Source organism: Salmo salar, chromosome ssa13, assembly GCF_905237065.1.
Source record: "Salmo salar chromosome ssa13, Ssal_v3.1, whole genome shotgun sequence".
Lineage (NCBI taxonomy): Eukaryota > Metazoa > Chordata > Actinopteri > Salmoniformes > Salmonidae > Salmo > Salmo salar.
Window position 1 is genome coordinate 68064817 of NC_059454.1, and position 25709 is coordinate 68090525.

General features: G+C 39.7%; 1 protein-coding gene and 1 long non-coding RNA gene across 2 annotated transcripts in view; one reads left to right on the forward strand and one right to left on the reverse strand.

Annotated features, from left to right (window-relative positions):
* LOC106567646 (opioid-binding protein/cell adhesion molecule) overlaps positions 1 to 25709 on the forward strand; it is a 606617-nt gene that overhangs the window by 165082 nt on the left and 415826 nt on the right. The window lies entirely within an intron of this gene.
* LOC123726236 (uncharacterized) lies at positions 1710 to 2539 on the reverse strand. The gene is made up of 2 exons (XR_006758614.1): positions 2293 to 2539; positions 1710 to 2022 (listed from the first exon to the last, which is right to left on the reverse strand). It is a non-coding gene; the product is annotated as an uncharacterized lncRNA (long non-coding RNA).

Here is a 25709-nt window from a genome sequence, read left to right on the forward strand (position 1 = left end):
AAAGGTAATGGATTATTTACATAGTATTTTCGATTTTAGATCTCCCCAACATGACGTCTAGTCTGTATCGCAACGCGTATTTTTCTGGGCGCAGTGCTCAGATTATTGCAAAGTGTGATTTCCCAGTAAGGTTATTTTTAAATCTGGCAAGTTGATTGCGTTCAAGAGATGTAAATCTATAATTCTTTAAATGACAATATAATATTTTACCAATGTTTTCTAATTTTAATTATTTAATTTGTGACGCTGACTTGACTGCCTGTTATTGGAGGGAAACGATTTCCTCAACATCAATGCCATAGTAAAACGCTGTTTTTGGATATAAATATGAACTTGATAGAACTAAAAATGCATGCATTGTCTAACATAATGTCCTAGGAGTGTCATCTGATGGAGATTGTAAAAGGTTAGTGCATCATTTTAGCTGGTTTTATGGTTTTGGTGACCCTGTCTTTGACTTGACAAAACATTACACACAACTCTTGTAAATGTACTGTCCTAACATACTCTAAATTTATGCTTTCGCCGTAAAACCTTTTTGAAATCGTAAAACGTGGTTAGATTAAGGAGATGTTTATCTTTCAAAGGGTGTAAAATAGTTGTATGTTTGAAAAATTTGAATTTTGACATTTATTTGGATTCAAATTTGCCGCTCTTGAAATGCACCTGCTGTTGATGGAGTGCACCACGGGTGGCACGCTAGCGTCCCACCTAGCCCATAGAGGTTAATGTTAACAGATAAAAGTACAGGACCCAGAATTGACCCCTGCGGGACACCTTTTGTAATATCCAGGAAACCTGATTTAACACCATCAGTAGATACACATTGAGTTATAATTGTCAAGTAATTTTTAAACCAGTTACATGCAGCCTGGTCTAGGCCAATTGAATCCTACAGACGAAGAACCATATATGTGACAATTTTTCCATTTTAAGATAATCAGTTATTTTTATATTATTCATTGTGTGTACCACATTGGGTGTTTTATGGTTGACAAATAATTCACCATACTCATATCTTCCAACAACAATTGATATTTTTTTGTTATTTCAAAAAATACTTTTTTTATTGTCGTTTTAATTTTTAGAATGTGGAAGAACAGTATATCTCCAGTGATGATTTCAGTTTGTGGAAGAACAGCATATGTGACATTTTGCATGACACTTGTAAGATGTCCTTTTTTAATACCTGATATGATGTTTTAAGTACTTTCAAGTACAGATGCCCTTCATGTAAATAACTTAAATGCAATATGTAGTTAATTCATTTAATGGAGGTTCATTTAAAGGTGGTCTATCAACTTTAGCACCGATGACTTTTCTTAAAAGTTGAGTCATGAAATCTTAGTCTCATTTAAAATGAAGCCCTCAATGTGAACATACCATAGAATAACTACAAAAATAGAATACAATTAAATTAATTCAATCAAAAGAAGTACAACTTGTACATATCAAATATGGATCAATGTGATGTGCCAATATGCATGTCCATTATGCAGGTCCCTAAGGTCAATATTACAAAACGTTCAGAAAACCATTCTCTTTGCGTTTAACACTATGATCTGCAATTAAGTTTTGAATTGCGTTAAACCCATGCTAAAGGCAAGAAACGTCCTGTACTGAGGTGACAGCTGTAAATAAGTATTAACTGCTTAGAGTTGATGCTAAATGTGGTGACAGAGATGTATATTGTAATGAATAAAAAAGGGAATCATTAGGATATTTTATTGTTAGAACAACATGTTGCATGTTGATGGGATGTTAGTAAACTATTCTCTGTGCAATACATGTGACTTTTAACCACCTCACTGAAGTGGTCTGTAGTCCAGCTGGTCGCTTGAGAACAGAATCTGGGAGGTGACTGAAGTCTTCACATTGCATCCTCATCACCTTGAATGGTTTTGCTGGTTGTGCTTGTTGTTTCTCGTATGGGACAGTGTAGAAACTGTTGAACAGATGCAGCTTGCGCTCATCAATCAACTTTCCACAATCCTTTCTGCACGTCGTGGAACACGCTCTTCCCTGCAGGATACAGTGTAACGTTACATATAACTAGCTAGCTACTGTAGCCATGTCGAATCATCCGGTGGATGGACAAAAAGTAGCTAGCTATGTTTCTTCTATAATCTAGCAATAACATTTGTAACGATAATGTATAAGTTAGTAGCCAACGAACTTTAGCTAATATGTTTTCTCTATAGTTACAAATTAGACAACCCAGAACATACATGTTAGTTACTGTACTCTATAGCTAGCTAGCTTGATTGTTTGATATACGGTTCTTCCACATACCTCTTTTGGACAGCTTTTCCCAGTTTTTTCTTGACCCTTACGATTTGTATAGGGTTTTCCCGCATCCCGTAAGATCTTCCTTTGCCTGTCTTTCCATTCTTTTAGTTTTGTTTTACGTTTCTTTCCCACATTTCGGTGATTTTCATCAGCAACAGAAAAGTTGTGCGCTTGTCCGTCCATTCTGAGTGGTGCACATAAACGGTTATTCCACGAGAGCCTATCTTTAAATTTAAACATATCGTTAATTAGCGCGTGGAAAGCTTGTGAAACCGGTTCACTATAGAAAAAGGGTGTCCAATAATGATTTTTCATGTATATCTCGTTTTTTTGAAAAATGTCACATATACGGTTCTTCGTCTGTAGGATTCAATTGAGGAACTCCTCTGAATAGTTTCTATCAAATAAAAAGCCTGCCGAGATAAAATGATGATTAAAAGCAACACTTATTGCATTCTTCTCAGTTATGATGCCAGCATCAGACAGAACTTGCTTAGGCAGGGAAGAAGAGACATTTGTATGATTCAGTGCATTAACTGTTTTCCAAAATTTAGAAGGATCACCAGCAGAGTCAAAGATATAGCTTAAAAAGTTGCTTGATTTAGTTTTCTTAAACAAGATACTTCATCTGTTTCAGAATTGTCTGAAAGATTGCCAGTCCACTACAGTCAGTTTTCCTTGTTCAGACCTGCTTTCTCATCTGAATGAGCTCAGATAGCTCTGAAGAAGCCCAAGGGTTAGATCTATCTTTGACTCTGAATTGTTTAAAAGGGGCGTGTTTAACTGCTAGAGGAATACATATGGAGGAGAATTTTTCCAGAGCCAACTCAGGGTCATGAATACAGGAGATAGTGGCTAAATCAAAGTAGAAAATGTCATGTAAAAACGCGAGGAGAAACATTTTTTTAAGTTAGCCTCTTAATTAAATAAGGATTAGTATTTTGCTGTTTCGTATCTCTATGCATACTATGGGACAATGATCACTGAGATCATATGCAAATACTCCACTCGACAAATATTTATAAGGGTTATTATTAAGAATTAAATCAATCAATGGTTATACTGGTAAATTACCAGATTGTTAGCTAGCTAGCTAATGAGGTAACATGACTGAATAAGGTGTTAACAAATGGTTAATGGCCCACGATTAGTTTTTGAAAGCCCCACGACATGGTTTATGAATGTAAAATTTGTCCACCAAAGCATGATAGAAGGAAAAAATGTAGTGCTGGTAATATAGGTACAACTGTTTAACAGTTTAGGCTAGAAACAAGCAGTTTTGTCTTTAGTAATGGTGTAACCATGGCAATCATGACATTCACTTTTTTCTCTAAGCCACACGGAAACAGTGGTACAGCGAAGCCTAATCATTATAACAATTATTACATTCCAGCTCTCACAGAAAAATATTTAGGCGCATATGCAACAAAAATGGTAGCAATTTAGAGCCCTGTCCGAGAGTACCTTGTGGTGGCTAATTTCTGCATTACCAAATGAGGAGAGTTACAAACTTCACACACCAGTCAGAGTTATACTTATAACTACATCTTGAATAATTAAGAGCTTTTTGCAAAAGCACTTTGACTTTCAATGATGCGCTATCTCTAATGAACCATTGAAAAGTGATTACACAAAAGTACAAAGATCTTTTATAGCCAAGATACACCCCTCTCAACGTACATGACAAACCACAGATACATAGAATGGGTCACAAGGTTAGGTTTTGTATGAAAGATATCTATAAAACATAGCAGACAGCAACTGCTGTATCAACAGTGTTCATTGTATAGACCAGTGTCTGGTCCTCCTACTCCAAACTGGAACAGTCTCTCTCTGGTACGGTATAGAACAGAACCATTAGCTCATCCAATGGCATAAATCAATTGACAACTCTAGATACTCCCATCTCAAGTAAACCCCCTCTTGACTCCACTCCTGGACAAGCTCACTGAGGGGAGTGAGCCTCTAGGTCATACACTATCCCAAGATAAGTGCAACATCAGAGGGGGGCATACAATGGTCCAGACACTGCTATACACCTTCCCCCAATGCCAAAGGAGGGAGTGACTTGCGCACAGACATTGTGGAGACAAGTAATTGGTTCCCCATTAATCACGCCATCCCTTCACATGGTTTAACAGATACATTCACATATGACAAGTATCTCACATAAGCATATTATGCAAATAAAACATTTTAATTATCTATGTTACCCAACTAATTCTGATTCATCCGCCACATTCCCCTCTCAAGGGACTCCGTCCCTTCTAGAGAATCAGAACAGTAACGTTACACCTTACTAACAGTAGTTGTAGATTATATGAATTATTAAAAAAAATAATACATTATCAAATTTAAAAGAAAATAAAGAATCAAATCCCTTCAATTTCGAGTACCTTAGCTTCATGTAAGCTTTCTCCCTTCGGAAACTGAGTTTACAACCTTGATTCTACAAGACAGACTTGCACGTTTAATCACACAGAATAATACATTGTTGAGGAAAATACAAAAAGAAAACAGAACATAGAAATGCTCCCTACGTTACAGGAGAACCAGAGTCTAAACACAGGCTTCATCACAACAGAAAGGACAGTCATCCCTCTGAGTCCCCTCTGAACTTCAAAGAAAATCACAAGATTTAAGAACATTCATTCACATAGAAAATACATATATTGTACATAAACCAAAAATCATCAAACAATAACTCATTGCATGGGGTTCCTGCACATGTCCAGCTTCCACAACACTAACTCAGCCTCATTCAAACCCCCAACACATTTTCTAAACACTCTAGCAATTTGTCTGGGAAGGTTATGATACACAGTCACCTTCACGAACCCACGAAGAAAAACAAAAAATGCATACAGTTCATGAGATTCAAAGCTATATTTTCCATAGACAGTGAAAAGCACATATTTAATGCATAATGCAGTGCATGCAACAATGGATTTTAATAAAATAATCTTTAGTTATCTATCACACTCCAATGAATCAGCATAGTATGTTGGAAATGACTATTTCCATCCCAGAAACTAAAATTAGCATATCTTGTTGAACAAATCCAGGTAGTGACTCCTAGTTAAAATAAAATGTATCCCCTTGGTACCTAATGAACATGACCCAAGACAAGCATCATGATTCCCATATTCATAAGACAATGCCTATAGATCAAATAGATTAGGATAATTTTCACTCTCCAGATCAGAGTTCACCCATGTCATTCACCATGGCATGCTTATAATAGCGTCAACATCTTTAGTTCATAACAACAATCAAAACAATCAATCCCTATCACATTAATTGCTTCACTCATATAGATTTTAACATACTCAACTCAAATCAATCCTTCAGTTTTAAAAATCATTACATTTCCAAATAAAATCATAATTAGAACCCAGTTAATTATCCAACCAAAATTTTAAAATGACATTGCTCAGTGATTCAAATTGGTCCTATCACTCAATTTAACAAACATCAATATTAGCAGAATGTACATTTATATTAACATCCAGTATAATTATCCCATAATTCTACTATTAACTTTTTTATCACGATTATTATACAGATCAGTATCTCAATGCATTCTTAATCTAGATTACAATAATTTTACGTGGTGTAGACCTCTACAGTCAACCTGATACCCCAAAAGTCTAAACAGTTTTGGGCACAGGTGACCAACCCCCTCCTCCAGGCACTGATTCTTCTGGCGTCCTTTTCGTTCTTCTTCAGATAGCTTTACAGTTCAAAGTGAATGGCCCATTATAATGTCCCAATTTCAATGTTTCACCTTAGACGCCCATTATGTCTTGTCCATTCGTCAACCAGTATAACAGCAACATAAGAGAAGTTTAGAAGAGCACCTTTCCCCATGCTCACTCCACGTGGACTCTTCTCACACTCCTGAGAGAAACATGAGAGAAAAGCAGTTGATAGCTTAGATCAGATACTGTACACCGGTTGCTGGCTCGGCCATTTCTCTCGGTAGAAATGGTGCGGACAGGGCCATATTCAACGCCTTTGTCAGTCTTCTTCAGCCAGTTAGAGAGGGTTTGAGGTACACACACTGTTCGGTCCAATTATCTATTCCATGCATTAAGATTCCGTCTGATGTCACTTTTCATGATAACCTCGAAAGAACAGATCAGAACAACAGTTTAGTTCAGTTCATTAACTACATGATAAATTATTACTTTTACCAATTATTCTTAATACAAATGTCTAAACATATTTCAAAGAGAATAACAACAAATTCTATTGAAACTTTTCTTTCAAATTGGCTTATACTTCCCATCACAATTTCAACTTCATCGCAGAGCCAAAAGATCAGGAAGTTAGATCTATAACCTATCTGGAATAGAACAGAACAAACAACACAACAATACACTCCTTCACATATCCCTCAAGGTGTGTAAACTTCAATCCAAAACCTCAAAGGACTGTATCCTTCCCCATTTTTAACATATAACTCTCCATGAGAGTAATGTATAAAAAAACACTACTACTGGTCAAAAGATAAAACAAAATTTCAAATAACATAATCAAATCAAAATCACTACTCTGAAAAACTCCACAAAGAAAAATCATTGTACCCATATGGTCATAGGAAAATAGACTTAAAGCAGCCTACCCTTAGTTAAAGGCAAAGCGTTCTATCACATTGGTCCAAATAACAAATATGTCTAAGAACTATGAACTCCATCATAATTATCAATTTCACGAATTACCTTGAAATCAGTGTAACAAATGACCTAAAATTCTTTATCCAAATGGCTTTTCAATGAGGGTGATCAAGCCACAATGAAAAGTCATGATACGGGTCATAGGTCATACAAACCCTTCAGAAAGTGTTTCTTACTATACTAGACAAATTAAAGAAAAAAACGTCAAACATTTTCTACATGTTGTATCCCAGGTTCCCGGAACATTTCTTTATGAAAATAATTCACATGTTTAATTAAAACTCAGAAAATAAAAACTTCGAAAAATTCCATGTGTGTATACCCCTTTAAGATATCTTAGCACTAAGTCAAATGGAAAACTCACTAAACCCAAAGGAAAGAGCCACAGGAAACATTCCAAAGAGAGACAATGAAATCCCCATTTTCCCCAAAGAAAAACACAAAACACTTCGTTAGCATTCATTATACTACACCAATTCAGAAACCCAAAAGGTAACTTCAAACAAAACCTAATAATAATTCCACTGTACTCCCTCAAATCATTAATCATTAGTTTAAATCTACATCAATGTATATGTATGCTTAGTTGAACAGGAAAAATTTCTGTTAGGAAAAATAAAAATAAAATAAAACCGTTTCAGACCTTAAGGGCAGTTTTATTTCAACTGTTGTACCCAGACGGAGATAATCCAATAAGCATTTATAGTTACATTGTTAGGGTAAGATAACCAAAAGTGGACACACTCCAATCAGTTTCTAGAGCATCATTTCCTAAACATTGTAGACAGTTTACAAATGCTTAAAACCTCATCTTTATCAAATTATCCATTAAAGATACCAACTCAAAACCTACGTATGTCTGCGAATGGGTGGTTCAAATTGAATCTAACTATATTCTCAGCATTACTTTGTCAAATATCTAGTAATCGATTATACACACATACAATTTATCATATTTTTATATATTCACAGAATCCATATAAAACGTTAGCAATTCTTAGGTACTCACACAGAACTTTAAGGATCACCCACACAGGATTGGCCAGATACTCACACAGAACTGGTCAGATGTCCATACAGAACATCAGAACATAATTGAAAGGTTACCCACACAGAGTGAATCTACCCCGCTCACACAGAATTCTCCTACCACGATTACCTAGTGGTAACGTTAACAAAATACTCACACAGAGTAACCCAGGGCATACCTGGCTAGCACATTTAAAATAATTGGAATTCACTACCTCTGAGGGTCACTTAGACAGTCACACAGACATTTTCAGAACGAGGTAGTTATTCCAATAGGGCTTCACCAAGTACCATGTTTCACACAGAACACACAGTCACCCTGGCCCCTCACCCCCTCAGACTGCACCAATCCCCACTGTGATCAATTCAGTGTCAGGATGGCTCTAGGTCACCCACAACCGACCAGTGGCAGAGTATCTTTGAGTCCGCAAACTCTCAGATTACGCTCCTCTGACTCGGCTCTGTTTACGCCTCCAAGGTGCCCCCCTCACAAAGGAATACACACTCAGAGCTCACGTAACAGAGGCTTTTCTAAAAACTCGACTTCAAGTGTGGTTTGCTCACCTCTTTCTTTAAAAAACTAAGTTCGAGATGTGGTATCCACTCGGCTCGCTACCTCTCAGATCAAAGGTGGGTCCATCTGCTTCGTTCCCGAAGTGTGGTTTCCCTGAGATCCCAAGTTTGAGGGATCCCTCGTGCACGATTTACCTAGGTCGTCAGGAGCGGTCACCAAGTGAAGATTCACATCCCATCCCCGTCGCCAAATGTGGTGGCTAATTTCTGCATTATCAAATGAGGAGAGTTACAAACTTCACACACCAGTCAGAGTTATACTTATAACTACATCTTGAATAATTAAGAGCTTTTTGCAAAAGCACTTTGACTTTCAATGATGCGCTATCTCTAATGAACCATTGAAAAGTGATTACACAAAAGTACAAAGATCTTTTATAGCCAAGATACACCCCACTCAACGTACATGACAAACCACAGATATATAGAATGGGTCACAAGGTTAAGTTTTGTATGAAAGATATCTATAAAACATAGCAGACAGCAACTGCTGTATCAACAGTGTTCATTATATAGACCAGTGTCTGGTCCTCCTACTCCAAACTGGAACAGTCTCTCCCTGGTATGGTATACAACAGAACCATTAGCTCATCCAATGGCATAAATCAATTGACAACTCTAGATACTCCCATCTCAAGTAAACCCCCTCTTGACTCCACTCCTGGACAAGCTCACTGAGGGGAGTGAGCCTCTAGGTCATACACTATCCCAAGATAAGTGCAACATCAGAGGGGGACATACAATGGTCCAGACACTGCTATACACCTTCCCTCAATGCCAAAGGAGGGAGTGACTTGCGCACAGACATTGTGGAGACAAGTAATTGGTTCCCCATTAATCACGCCATCCCTTCACATGGTTTAACAGATACATTCACATATGACAAGTATCTCACATAAGCATATTATGCAAATAAAACATCTTTATTATCTATGTTACCCAACTAATTGTGATTCATCCGCCACAACCTAAAATGTATTGTGAAGCTCAACACATTCACTTATAGATGATTTTAACATGATGCATGAAAAATTATATCTGTACCATGAATTGAATTGTGCCAAAAATGCTAAAATGTTAGCATTTGGAAACAGTGCCAGGGAAACTAAACCAAGGCATGGGTTGCTGTCATACAGGACAAGGAAACATCAAGTTTAAATGTCATAGGACACAACCAGGGCCTATTGTATAATATACAGCCAGACTACCTTTTGTAAACTTTCATTGAGTCCTAACAGATGAAAGACACCTCCACACATTTCCTACTCTGTCATTCCTTTTGAAACTGGCGTTAATATGCATTGTGTGGGGTCTGCTGGGTTACTGTGCAGCATGACAATTGCTGGGACTGTTTCTAATGAATACAGTATGACACCACATGAAATTGAAATAAGCATTGTAATTCTATGGCTCAAATTATATTCCATTTCTCTCTCTTTTTCTCTCATTTTCTTTTGCTCTTCAATCCCCTCTCAATCACCTCACAAGACATTCACCTGTCAGCGAATGTCTTGTGTCTGTGAACAACATCATTATTCATCATTGGCCCTCTACGGCTGAAAAGCAGCTCGTTCCTTCAAAAGATTTTGTCAGCTCTCAGTCTCAATCAACGGGCCTTAGTAGTGAGAGGATGCGTCAAGATCACAATATGATACTTGTAATGGCATGCTCCTGGTAAACAAATGAATAAGGCGGTGATGAAAGATCCCCCATGCTGCTTCGAATCATTTACATCTGATATGAAAATACTGGCTGAGACACCAAAGCAAGCCTTTCAGGCCTGTTGCTCAGAGTCAAACATAGGGTACACTACAGTAACTATAAATCTGTATCTTCCACCACTGGCGGAGAACATGCTCCCTCAGAAAGGATCCTACAGGCAGCAGGCAGACAGTGTTTTTTCTTATGATGGGAAAATAACTAGGTTCAGTGTCATTTGGTGTAACCTCACAGCTCAGTTATATCGGTGTCACTAGGAAGCACCCAGACGTATTTGACAAAGGTTTCTCCTGCAGTGTCGTGAGTTTATAGATGTCAGGTCCAACGATCGTTCCTCTAATGAGATTGTTTCATTGGGTATTTTAGACAGTCGCCACATGGCATGCAGGTCAATAACAAAGATGAATCTTTTAGTAAGCCTGTTGCTAAGTAACACAGTGGTACAAGGCTACTGGTTTTGGCTCCTATACTGCATGTACCTCAGACAACACTGAAACATCACCTCGCACATGCAGTGGAGCTGAGAACAGAGAATGGGTTTCATCGATCCAATTAATTCTAAATCGACAATACAAGATGGCCGTCACCCTTTTGTGGGGCACTATGTCCATAAAGCCTCTTGAAATGCATGTCTGAAAGCACATGGAACTAGCCTGTGATCATCAATACAACACGCTTAATTTCAATTGAATGAATTTTTTTTTTTTTTATATTTAAAACATACAACATACTTGCAGTGAAGCTGCTCAACAACTATATCACATTAGTCAACACCCTGCTCAAGGGCATGTTGACAGATCTCCCACAAGGTCAAAAAAGGGGACCCGAACCAGCGATCCATCAGCCACCAGCCCAAGCTCCCAACCGCCATCCTTCCAAGATCCCCCCCCACAGTTCCCCAAGAGCTGCTCCTCAACCATCCATACTTTTTGTTATATATATATTTTTTACTTTTATCTTTGACCGGCATTCTATCCCCCATCCAGCAACTCCACTCCCACTTGTTTCCAATTTTACATCCCAACACTCAGTTTCCCTCAGCCCATCCCACCTATCTCTGCTGGCCACCCTCTTCAGATTTCTACGCACCACATATCTTTCAAATATGCTGTGATGTTTAACATACAATTTCAATCTATCTAATCGAATAGAATCCACAGATTGTGAGTTGAAAAGAAATTAATATATTATTTTCAGCCATTCCTGAAGCTGAGACTAGAACAGACTACCTGAGGGCAATACCAAAATAAATGGTCTATTGATTCTGTATCCTCACAACAAAATCTGCAGAGCTACGATGATTGTATGCCCCAAATATTCAACATTTTGTTGGTGGCAAGAATTCTATATAATAATTTTAGCTGAAAAGCACGAAGTCTTGAATTTTGCGTTGTTTTATGTATCAACTCATTCACCCTGTACCACGGAATCGGTACATCAAAAATCTCTTCCCAACTATTTTGCAATCTGTATGGCACAGCTGTCATCATCATGGTACTCAAATGAAACTGGTATGCTTTCCTATTTATGATATTTTTATTCCTCTGCCAGTTTTGATCCTTTATATTGGGCAGACAGACCAGTTCCCTACCTTCTCCTGCTGCCACCTGCCACCTCCATTTTTGGTGGTTATATGGTAATCAATTGGTTGTAATCTTGGATTGAGCAGACCTTCCCGTACAATTCTGATAACTCCATGAAATACATATCTGTACCATTCCAATTTACAATATCATTTAAAAACAAAATACCCTTTTCAAACATCTTTCCCATAAATACAGGTCTTTTATTAACTAGCACATTTGAGTTCAGCCATAATATCTGTTGTAATATTTGTTCTATCTTTTCAGGGGAATGAAATACGCTTAATTTACCATTGTCCGTGTGGGGGAATAACACACAAAAGGAATGGCCAGCTTTAAACTCAAAGTACATTGTATGTTGTCTTTAGCATGACCTATATGGTCCCAACCACAGTGCCCACCCTCACACACACATCTTCCTGACACGCAGCCCATTGTGCGACCATTAGAGAACACACAAGGATAGCCATCTCCATTTGTATTGTGCAGAGAGTTTTTTCTTCCCTTTCTCCATGTTCAACTGAATTCAGGGCCGACCTTGCATCCCTCCTGAACACTTTTCCCTTTGTGCCTTTAATTAAAATCATTCTCAACTGTTGAATGAGACCTCGCTTTAGATGTATCACTGATTCCCTCCTGTTTCATAATTGTCTCTCCTTGAAGTGCAATTTGTGTTCTGAAGCCACACAGGGTGTATTTGTACCTGAAAGTGAACACAGTTTTTTTCTTCACTTTGTTGGTTAACAAAAACATACTGTATATTGAAAAAAAACACCCACAACCACCCACAGATTTTTATGTACAGTATTGAAGTATATGGCAACACTGTGGTTGAGGGATTATAAACCCTACATGATGCTGATCTGTCTTGAGGGATCATGGCAATCATATACAACACCATATGAGTTTGTGACTACTCTTCATGGAATTTATCACAAAAAAAAGTTGAAAACATGAGGCTGTGCTCTAGTATGCCTCTGTTTTGGGATTCATTAGTAAATATTTTGGTTTTGACAGTGGAGCCAGGTTGGCTGTGCACTGTCACAGATAATCTGGTAGTTGAAAAAAGATGCCATATTCAGCTGTAGTGTCTCAAGTGACAGAACAAAGTTAGGAAGTGGGTTTTAGTGGCTGTGTACCTCGCAGTTGGGAAATCATATGCTAATATGATAATAGGGAGAAATCCTACAAAACAAACTTCCACAGTACTCCTCACCGTTTAATGGAATGTACTTGTTAATATCCCAACTTTTTCAATTTTGTGCAGAGTATATTTCCAGTAGCATTTCAGAGTTTAGAGATGGTGAGGAACATATTTTGGTGGGACCACAGCCACCGGAATTGCCTGTTTACCGTTTTAGCGAGGCAATGGTAATTATGGTCATTCAACGGCTGATAGCACAGCGCTCTGCCTCATGTCTTCATCCCTAAGGCAAGCCATGTTATTACATGTCAACCTGAATCAATATCGCTGGACACCTTACATTTTCTATTTGCCGTAGATCAGTGCTCTCCCTCAAGACCCCTTTTCTAAATGAGGTCAACCCCTGGCCCTCACCTGGAAATGTATTAAATTAGAGCCATATATTTCAAATGACACTCGGCTGTCGCATTTTAATGAATTACCCAATATGACTGAGCACTGCTCCCTAGACATTTACAATTCTCCTTCTCCTCCCCCTCCTTCACCCCTCAAGAGGTGAGGACTACTGAGAAATGGGGCCTTTGTTTGTCGATGCTGAGGTATGTTGGTTCTTTAACCTACAGTACGAGGCATAACCTTCTCCTGAGGGTGCCTTGAAGGAGGCAGAATTCTAATAACTATGACCTTGCAGCTACCGCTTCTTGGATTGATGGTGGTCTATGCTTGCTGGGTGATGTAATCCTCTGATTTTTTGTCTGGACATTTGCCAGCAGCATGTTATTAAAAAGTGTAATGTATTGGAAAAATCCTTCATCCATTATACATGAAGATTCCAAAACTTAACGTGTGGGTTGGTAGACTCACATTTGGGAAGGATCAAGGGATGGGTTTGAGTGAAATACTTCCAGGAGGGCAAAACAGATCAGAGGGGTTAAGGTTAACCAAGAGGTCTGTCTCCCTTAGAGAGTGCCGATGTTCAATGGTTATTTATGTTTGGGACCTGTGGTAGACCCAGGTTTATTGGCAGTTACTAAGTGGGGTATTGAGTGTTTGTTTGCATTGTCTCTGATTGAATAATTGTAATTTTTTCTCTGGAGCGACCACAACAAATAACCGTCTTCTGCATTGCTATTGATTGCATCTCCTTGACTGTCAATCGATAGCAACTGGTATCTGTGTTCAAGAACAACAAATCACATTATAAATAATATTAAAACATTCCCTTTGTAAATGAAATGGGTCCTGAAAATAACAGAGCAAAATCTGAAAACTTTTTTGGGAAAATCAAACTTTTAGTTACATGGTAGTGAGTCATTCCACAAGTTCTAGTGTATATTTGGAAAACATTTCAGTAAACTTCAATCATAACATAAGTATGTGATGCATTGCATCTGTAAGTAGGCCGTCATTGTAATTAAAAATGTGTTCTTAACTGACTTGCCTAGTTAAATAAAGGTTAAATATATATATATATAGATTTTTTTAATCTGTAAAACATGTGTAAAATACACCAGAATAAGAATCCATCTAGTACAATATCTTAGGATAGCTCGTGGTTATTTACCAAAATACCATAATCTTTAAAGTAGCTTCATGATTGATGGTGCATTTCTTTTGGACTGAACATTGCCTTCAGGGACAGATTTCCTTGATTCATGGCAAGGCATTCTTACCAAACATTCTCTGTTTCAATTCTCTGTATCATACCGCGATGCAATATCTTCTGACTGAATGCTTGTAACATCTAAACAGGAATCTAGTTGTTGTTATGAGGTTATGATTCAACGCTACCAATATAGCACGAGACCTCCAACGTTCCCTTCTCAAAGTGAGTCACGGTGTTTTGCCACAGAAATCGAAGTTGGACAGAACTTCTGTGACCGGGTCAAGTGAAACGACTATTTAGCCCCAGTGCCGGTTTGGGTTTAGCCCTGGTTTACTGGGCCTGCCAAGAGGTGTCACTGTCAAAATCCTGTCCAAAGAGAGAGAGGGGGGCTTCAAGTGACGAGCCTAAGCAGGAGGCTCTTTCATAGAAAACCTCAGCAAAGCCTGAATTAAAAAGCTCTACAGTGTTCCGGAAATTGATTCCCCCCTCCTACTTTTCTCTCCATCACTCGATACTCACCCGAAAGCTTTTCAGCTGTAGTTTTTTGGCACAGCTTGTGCCCATCACTGATCTCTTAAATACAAAACCCCATGGAAACCCACATTGGTGTCATGTCAGTCCATTGTTGAAGCATTCAAAGTGAGAGATTAGAATTGTGAGGAGTCCGTTTTTGTGTTTTAGTGGCTTCGCCTTCCAAAGCTGGCACAAAGCACTGTAGTCACAGCAATTTGGCAAGGGCAAGTATTTAGTGAGCAAAGCCTCCACAAACAGCTGTGATTGTGGCCAATGGCATAGAGTGCATTGTGTTTGGGCTTTGCTCGTATTGCTCGAGTCAATTGTGTAAGCCAGGCTTTAGAAAGAATAAGCAAACTGTACTTATACCACAAAGAATAGTACAATCCAGTGTGAAATTAAAACTTTGAAACAAAAGACGGAAGAGAGAAATTCCAGTGTTCTTCTTCCTTCTTTTCACAATCTTATATTATAACTCATTTGCTGGGCAATGAGCTAATTAGTTTATGTGTCTGTATAATGCAGTATTGTACATTGAGATGTTCGTAGATAAAAATAACAACATACTGAAGAGCACCATTAAGAAAAAAAAACAGTTTTACAGAAACGCAATACAACACTCAATTAATTTAGTCTCAGTCAAGTGCAATATACTGATAGGCACTCTCTCCCTTTTTGCAGACAATATTTGATGTTTTAGTGAGATGTTGTGGTGATGTTTTGCAAACCCCCGTGGACAGAAGATAAACTCGAGGGTAATGTGCTGGTGCTTATCTTATCTGCCAACTCTGCCACACTGCTTACTACAGCTGCGGGCGCTAATACGAATTAACTGTAACACACAACTCCATTCAAACTCATATTATTCTCTCCTCATAACAACAAAGCCATGGAAAATAAGTGTATATGGATTCTCTCTGCACTAGATCTTGATATTGTATCTTTGTCCATGCAATTACCATCCCGCTCAATTGTGCTTAATTCAGTTATCGGCTTGCAGCAGAGTAGCAATAGCATCAGACCTTGGGCCATAATTTGGGCCTTGCACAACTGGATTTGTATTTAGAAAATCAAAAAAAAAAATTGGGGGGGTATATGCCATTTATGCATTATATTGATTTCTAGTATGCTCAGGCCTAGTATGTTTTTTTTTTACATATAGAAAGTGTTTCACTGTACAGCTGCTCATTCTCAATCTGTAGGTGCCCATTGGGACCATTTAGTAACAGAACATCTGACACTTGTACAAAGAACCCTACCTAACTACCTTGTGCAGAGTGAGCACATTTGCCACATCCCAAATGTACAATAAAAAGTCATTGGAACTATGAAATCATGGACCTAAATCATATTATAATCCAGAATCCATAGGGAAGCATTAGGTTAGGTACTCCTTGGAAAAGATCTAGGATTCCTAGTGGCCACATTAGAAACGTGACCTCTGCCAGCCCTGTCTAAACCTTTACAATACATTGGATTTTCTCCATTTGCTGTCTCCCTTTGAAGTGTTTTCCATACATTGATTGAATAGGCCCTCAGCTTCCCCATGCTCCTCATCTCTCAGGGCTGCCAACCCTATCCCTCTATCTGACTGGGGCACCTGAATGTGTGCCAACTCAATTGGGTTTCACTATTGGCAGTGGGATTTGCCACAGTAAAAGGAACTGTCCCCAAAATGGCAGGCCAGAGGCTTGATTAAGTATCACTGGTGCATTAGTTCAGGCCAGGGCATATTGGATTCACACCTATGGCCAAAGTGAGTATGGCCAAATGGGCCATGCGAGGGAAGGTCCATGCAAGGACAGGTCCGTCTGAGCCTGAGCGCCCCCTTGGCTTAAAGGGAATGATAGCACATTGAGGTCCACAGTCCCTTTTCAGGCAATAACAGCTCTTTAATGGCACCTGCCCATTCAAAGTCATTCAACAGTGCACAAAACATCCTGCCTTGTTCATTTGCTCTGGGCCTAGGGACTCTCTAGTATTTGGCCTCAAAGGTTCTTCAACAGATCACTGTCAAAGGCTCCTCGATGGATAGCTATATGGCCTCACTTTCAAGCAGAAGCGTCCAAAGCCAAGTCAAATATATATGATGGCATATAAATTGCATGTGAGGAAAAATTCATGGGACACAGAGAGACTGAGAGCTCACGCTGTGATTATTCTTTGGGGACAGTCAGAAAAATAGGTCACAGACAAACGTAAATCGGAGGCTGCTTTTGAAGGAGAGATGATTGCAGTATTGCTGCTCTGTGGCAATTCAAAAGAAAAGCGGATCTTACATTCAGGAAATTGTGAGGAGACACATAGTAAAGTTCAAAAAGGTCTCGGGAAGAGTGAACTCTTTTAAGATTTTACAGTAGCACTTGTTCTTCCTCATAATCAACGTTGTACTGTGTTTGGAATGGAAATTGCCTCTGCCAGGAGGTTGAAACTTGGACATAAGTGGATCTTCCAGCAAAACAATAACCCCAAGCACTAATCAAAATCCACAAAGAAATGGTTATTTGACCACAAAATCAACATTTTGCAATGGCCATTTCAGTCTTTGGACTCAGACGAATATCAAGGATCTGGAAAGATTCTGTATGGAGGAATGGTCTAAGGAATGGTATTTTTTTATCAAGGGATACAATAATTTTGGACCCCACCTGTACACACTCACTCACATACTGTACATATTTAAATGTCTGAACAGAGCCAATCTGCACTTCCCTCCACTCAAATGTGCAAAACACTCTTGGGTATCCCCCCTTTCCTCTGTGTTGTTCTTTGCCTTTTTAAACCTTTGCCTTGAAGGCTAGGCCATGCTCCCCTGCGAGAGCATGAATAAAAGGAAATCGATGTGTCTGCTACGGTGCGCCTGTGTGTGCGTCCTTCAGGGACGTCCAACTCCAAACAGACACTCTAGTCACTGGAGTTCCACACCTGATCAACTTAACTTTTGATTCATAGAATGTTTCTGCTAGGTAAGGAATAATGCAACAGTATACATATTTTATGTTTTACAGAATGCTATCTCTAGAAACATTGCAGGAGCAGTCCAGTGGGACTATAGTCACTGCATCAATTGAAGAGAATGTTTTTTGTTCTAATAATGTTTCATTCTATCCACTGTCACCTTGCAAACAAGACACAATTTCCCCCCTGTACATTCCGGGACGGTTTCCTGTTAGCTCTGGATGCTCAATGCACTTCCAGCCCAGCATCCACCACAGCACGGGAGCACACATTGTTCCACCTTTCAATAATGTTGGACGGGAGCTTCCACTCCCGTCCAACATTAGCGATATTAGCTCAGTTGTGACGTCTGTGGCGCAGCATACGCCCTACCTGTTAATGAAGCCATTTTATCCATGGCTTGCCATCCATGGCGGGTATGGTTATTTCAGAACTCTCTCAGTGATACGCTCATTAAAGCCCCAGTGTCTCAGAACAATTGTTTCTTTGCCGAAGTGAGTAAATCTCAGTCTTGAATAGAAGCCAGATCTTTGGAAAACATCTTCATATTAAAGCTACTGTGTGTAAAAAAAAGAAGCGTAAGTAGGGCGAACCCTGTTTCTGTTAAGATACGGTATGAGAATGATGTGCGCTACACCAAAACTAGAGTTTGGATAGAATACACCATAATTTCATATAGTCATTTGAAACAACTATGTGGAAATACGCAATGCATTTCTAACTAGGTGAGGCCCATAAATGCATTCATACTCCACCCATCCACTCATTATGGTAATCCAGTAACTCAGTAGCCTTATTTGATCAAAGGAAAAGTAATCAGTGTGACACACACAGACTGACATATACAAACACCGTCATTGTGGCGCACAGACGGCCACACAAAAACACACCTCGAAAACAAACACTCAAGACACCGAAACAAATAAACAAATTACAAAGCCAATTATGGCACGTGGCAGCATTGTAGCAAAGAGAGAGATGGAGCGAGACAGAGACTGCCGACCGTATTACCTCCCGAGAGAATTCTCTATATACATCGTCACAGCTGTGTATATTCCCCCTCAAGCCAATACCACGACGGCTCTCAAGGAAATACACTGGACTGGAAACCGCACATCCTGAGGCCGCATTTATTGTAGTTGGGGACTTTAACAAACAAATCTGAAGAAAACGCTATCGAAGATCTATCAACACATTGGCTGTAGTACTCGCGCTTAAAAACTCTCAGCCATTCTTACTCTCCCTTCCGGGATGGCTACAAGGCCCTACCCCACCCTCCCTTCAGCAAATCAGATCACGACTCCATTCTGCTCCTCCTTCCTCAAACAGGAAGTACCCGTGCTAAGGTCTTTCAACGCTGGTCTGACCACTGATATCATGCTCATGGACAAGGTAAACACCTTCTTCACACGCTTTGAGGATAACACAGTGCCACCGACATGGGCTGCTCCCAAAGACTGTGAGCTCTCGTTCTCCGTGGCCAACGTGAGTAAGACATTTAAGTGAGTTAACCCTCGCAAAGCTGCCGGCATCCCTAGACGCGTCCTCAGAGCATGTGCAGACCAGCTGACTGGAGTGTAAACGGACATATTCAATCTCTACCTATCCCAGTCTGCTGTCCCCACTTGCTTCAAGATGTCCACCATTGTTCCTGTACCCAAGAAAGCAAAGATAACTGACCTAAATGACTATCGCCTCGTAGCACTCACTTCTGTCATAATGAAGTGCTTTGAGAGGCTAGTTAAGGATCATATCACCTCCACCTTACCCGACAGCCTAGACACACTGCAATTTGCATACCGCCCCAATAGATCTAAAGATGATGCAATCACCACTGCCCTAGCCCATCTGGACAAGAGGAATACCTCTGTAAGAATGCTGTTCTTTGACTACAGCTCAGCGTTCAACACCATAGTACCCTCCAAGCTCATCATTAAGCTTGAGGCCCTGTATCTCAACCCCGCCCTGTGAAACTGGATCCTGAACTTCCTGACGGGTCGCCCCAAGTTGGTGACGGTAGGAAACAACACTTCCTCTACGCTGATCCTCAATACAGGAGCCCCACAAGTGTACGTGCTCTACTCCTTCCTGTACTCCCTGTTCACCCATGACTGCTTGACCACACATGCCACTAACTCAATCATCAAGCTTGCAGACGACACAACAGTGGTAGGCCTGATTACCAACAATGACGAGAGCCTTCAGGGAGGAGGTGAGGGCCCTGGCAGAGTGGTGCCAGGAAAATAACCTCTCCCTCAACATCAACAAAATGAAGGAGCTGATTTTGGACTTCAGGACACAGGAGAGAGCATGCCCCCATCCACATCGACAGGACCACAGTGGAGAAGGTGAAAAGCTTCAAGTTCCTCGGCGTATACATCACTGACCATCTGAAATGGTCCACCCACAAAGTCAGCATGGTGAAGAAGGCGCAACAGCGCCTCATCGACCTCAGGAGTCTGAAACTACAGATGCACCACTGAGCGCATCCTGTCGGGCTGTATCACCTCTTGGTACGGCAACTGTACCGTCCCCAACCACAGGGCTCTCTAGAGGGTAGTGCGGTCTGCCCAACGCATCACCAGGTCACACTGCCAGCCCTCCAGGACATCTAAAGCACCCGGTGTCACAGGAAGGCCAAGAAGATCATCTAGGACCTCAGGCACCTGAGCCACAGCCTGTTCACCCCGCTATCATCCAGAAGGCGAGGTCAGTACAGGTGCATCAAAGCTGTGAACAAGAGACAGAAAAACAAGTTTTATCTCATAGCCAACAGACTGTTAAATAGCCATCATTAGCCAGCCTCCACGCAGTACGCTGCCCTGAACTTAGTCACTGTCACTAGCCGGCTACCAACCCGTTACTCAACTCTGCACCTTAGAGTCTGCTGCCCTATGTACATAGACATGGAACACTGGTCACTTTAACAATGAAATACTGGTCACCTTAATCATGTTTACATGCTGTTTTAACCATTTCATAGGTATATACTGTATTCTAGTCAAGGCCATCCTATTCAACTATTGCTGCATACGTATTCTTCAGATATATTACATATTATATCCACATACTGTACATCATGCCTATACATCCCATCACATACACTGTTTATATATTTACAGTACCAGTCAAAAGTTTGGACACACCTACTCATTCATTAACATTTTAGTCATTTAGCAGACGCTCTTATCCAGAGCAACTTACAGTAGTGAATGCATACATTTCATACATTTTTTTCTCTGTACTGGTCCCCCGTGGGAATCGAACCCACAACCCTGGCGTTGCAAACACCATGCTCTACCAACTGAGCCACATGGGACCATTCAAGCATTTACTTTATTTTTTACTATTTTCTACATTGAAGAATAATAGTGAAGACATCACAATTATGAAATATCACATATGGAATCATGTAGTAACCAAACATTTTTAAACAAATTAAAATATATTCTATATTTGATATTGTTCAAAGTAGCCACCCTTTACCTTGATTAATGCTTTGCACAATCTTGGCATTCTCTCAACCAGCTCAACAGTCTTGAAGGAGTTCCCACATGTCTTGAGCACTTGTTGGTTGCTTTTCCTTCACTCTCCGGTCCAACTCATCTCAAACCATCTGAATTGGGTTGAGATTGGGTGATTGTGGAGGCCAGGTCAACTGATGCAGCACTCCATCACTCTCCTTCATGGTCAAATCACCCTTACACAGTCATTGTCCTGATGAAAAACAAATGATAGTGCCACTAAGAGCAAACCAGATGGGATGGCGTATCGCTGCAGAATGCTGTGGTAGCCATCCTGGTTAAGTGTGCCTTGAATTCTAAATAAATCACCGAAAGTGTCACCAGCAAAGCACCCCCACACCATCACACCTCCTCCTCAATGCTTCACGGCGGGAACCACACATGCAGAGATCATCCGTTCACCTACCATGCGTCTCACAAGACACAGCGGCTGAAACCAAAAATCTCAAATTTGGACTGATCAGACCAAAGGACAGATTTCCAAAGGTCTAATGTCCATTGCTTGTCTTTCTTGGCTCAAGCAAGTCTCTTCTTCTTATTGCGTCCTTTAGTAGTGGTTTCTTTGCAGCAATGATTAACACAGTCTCCTCTGAACAGTTGATGTTGAGATGTGTCTGTTACTTGAACTATGTGAAGCATTTACATTTACATTACATTTAAGTCATTTAGCAGACGCTCTTATCCAGAGCGACTTACAAAATGGTGCATTCACCATGTCATCCAGTGGATATTATGGATTTATTTGGGCTGCAATCTAAAGTGCAGTTAGGGTTGTTGCCTTTGGTCACGGTGATTAGGCTTCTCCAAGCTCTGATGCTGCTGCTTATCATTAGTAGCCTACCAAACTTGCCAAGTGCCTGGTACTCAGCACTCTATTGTCCCTCTAATCAATCTGACATCAATGCAAATGTAATCGAAAATCTAATCAAACACTTCATGAGAGCCCATGAGCTCATATTGTGCAACATTTCTATAGGCTATGCAATTGCGTGAGAAAACAGAGTGATGGCCAGTAAATACAAAGATGAGGATCCCATCAGTTTTCTAGGCCTACTAGAAAACCCCCACCTCTTTAAGGAATACCTGGGATAGGACAAAGTAATCCTTCTAACCCCCCCCCCTAAAAGATTTAGATGTACTATTGTAAAGTGGTTGTTCCACTGGATATCATAAGGTGAATGCACCAATTTGTAAGTCGCTCTGGATAAGAGCGTCTGCTAAATGACTTAAATGTAAATGCAAATTTATTTCTGAACTTTCCTAATATTAAGCACCTTGCTGATATTTACAACAGCAGTATAGCCTACACAAATGTCACACATATATTATTTAGTATATTGAAATACAAGATTAAATCAAGAATAGTCTGATGGGTGACAATATTAGCCTATCACTTGTGAATGATATATTATCACTTTTGAATGATGCACAGCATAAGAAACAATGCCTTTTTTTTGCAACTTTTTCTAATCATAGTCGCACACCTCATGTGGCCTAGCCCATAGGCCTATATGTTTTAATAAGGTTTGTATGAAAACTAACGTGACCAAATAACTTCTTAAAATTAAGCACATTAATCCGCTTTACAAGGGGTGTAGAGCCTAACTGACATACACTACCGTTCAAAAGTTTGGGGTCACTTAGAATTTTCCTTGTTTTTGAAAGAAAATCAAAAAAATTGTCCATTGAAATAACAGCAAATTGATCAGAAATACAGAAACTACAGATTTTTTTTATGGAATATCTACATAGGCGTACAGAGACCCATTATCAGCAACCATCACTCCTGTGTTCCAATGGCATGTTGTGTTAGCTAATCCAAGTTTATCATTTTAAAAGGCCAATTGATAATTAGAAAACCCTTTTGCAATTATGTTAGCCCAGCTAAAAACTGTTTTTCTGATTAAAAAAGCAATAAAACTGGCCTTCTTTAGACGAGTTGTGTATCTGGAGCATCAGCATTCGTGGGTTCGATTACAGGCTGAAAATGGCCAGATACAAAGAAATTTCTTCTGAAACTCGTCAGTCTATTCTTGTTCTGACAAATGAAGGCTATTCCATGCGAGAAATTGACAAGAAACTGAAGATCTCGTACAACACTGTGTACTATTCCCTTCACAGAACAGCGCAAACTGACTCTAACCAGAATAGAAAGAGGAGTGGGAGGCCCCGGTGCACACCTGAGCAAGAGTACAATTACAATAGAGTGTCTAGTTTGAGAAACAGGCGCCTCACAAGTCCTCAACTGGCAGCTTCATTAAATAGTACCCGCAAAAAAAACAGTCTCAACGTCAACAGTGAAGAGGCGACTCCGGGATGCTGAGGGTACTATTTAATTTCTTTGCAATTTCTCACATGGAATAGCCTTCATTTCTCAGAACAAGAATAGACTGACGAGTTTCAGAAGAATATAATTTTTTTCCGGACATTTTGAGCCTGTAATCGAACCCACAAATGCTGATGCTCCAGATGCTCACAGGAGATAATGGGCCTCTGTACATCTATGTAGATATTCCATAAAAGATCTACCATTTCCAGCTACACTAGTCATTTACAACATTAACAATGTCTACACTGTATTTCTGATCAATTTGATGTTATCTTAATTGACAAAAATTTGCTTTTCTTTCAAAAACAAGGACATTTCTAAGTGACCCCAAGCTTTTGAACGGTAGTGTATATTGTTGAGAACACTTTGCATCTAAACTGCTAATAATACAAGGTGTAGGCTATGTTACATGGATATATTTGATTATTTTAAATTGCTTGTAGGCTATGCGTGGAAGCCAGGAGATGCTAAATGTGTTTATGTTAATTAATGGTCAATTACCGTGAGACCGACAGTTATTTACTTGACAATCACCAGCTGATGAAAATTCTTGATCGCCATTGCCCTAGGTGCAGTTAACTCTAATGAACTTATCCTCTGCAGAAGAGGTAACTATGGGTCTTCCTTTCCTGTGGTGATCTTCATGAGAGACAGTTTCATCATAGCACTTAATGGTTTTTGCTACTGCACTTGAAGAAATTGTAAAAGTTCTTGACATTTTCCGGATTGACTGACCTTAAAGTAATGATGGACGGTCATTTCTCTTTGCTTATTTGAGCTGTTCTTGCCATAATATGGACTTGGTCTTTTACCAAATAGGGCTATCTTCTGTATACCACCCCTACCGTGTAACAACACAACTGATTGGCTCAAATGTGTTAAGAAGGAAAGACATTCCACAAATTAACTTTTAACAAGGAACACCTGTTAATTGAAATGCATTCCAGGGGACTACCTCCTGAAGCTGGTTGAGGGAATGCCAAGAGTGTGCAAAGCTGTCATCATGGAAAAGGGTGGCTACTTTGAAGAATCTAAAATCTAAAATATGTTTTGATTTGTTTAACACTTTTTTGGTTACTACATGATTCCATATGTGCTATTTCATAGTTTTGATGTCTTCACTACTATTCTACAATGTAGAAAATAGTCAAAATAAAGACATAGCCTTGAATGAGTAGGTGTGTCCAAACTTTTGACTGGTACTGCATATATTTATACTCCGGACTCCAACATTGCTCGTCCTAATATTTTTATATTTCTTAATTCCATTATTTTACTTTTAGATTTGCGTGTACTTTTGTGTATTGTTAGATATTACTGCACTGTTGGAGCTAGGAACACATGCATTTTGCTATACCCGCAAACCCATCTGCTAAATATACTAAATATGACCAACACAATTTGATTAGATTTGATTCGAGGGGGAGAGAGGGATTAGTGAACGAGACCAGATGGCAGAGGGAGGGAGTTCAGATGGCGTCATCTGAAGCCAGGACCTGAGAAGGGCTGAGCAGATTGGAGGATAAGCATATCATAAAACCATATTACTGGTGTTATTATTATTGTAATAATCAGAGTAATGATACACAAGATTAAGCTTGTTATGTCAAATGGTGGCAGTCAAGAGACCTGGGCCACTGATGGTGCTCTGCTCAGGGCAGAGATGAGCTCTAATCCCATTTTTTTATTTGATATACTCTGTGTGTGTGTGTGTGTGTGTGTGTGTGTGTGTGTGTGTGTGTGTGTGTGTGTGTGTGTGTGTG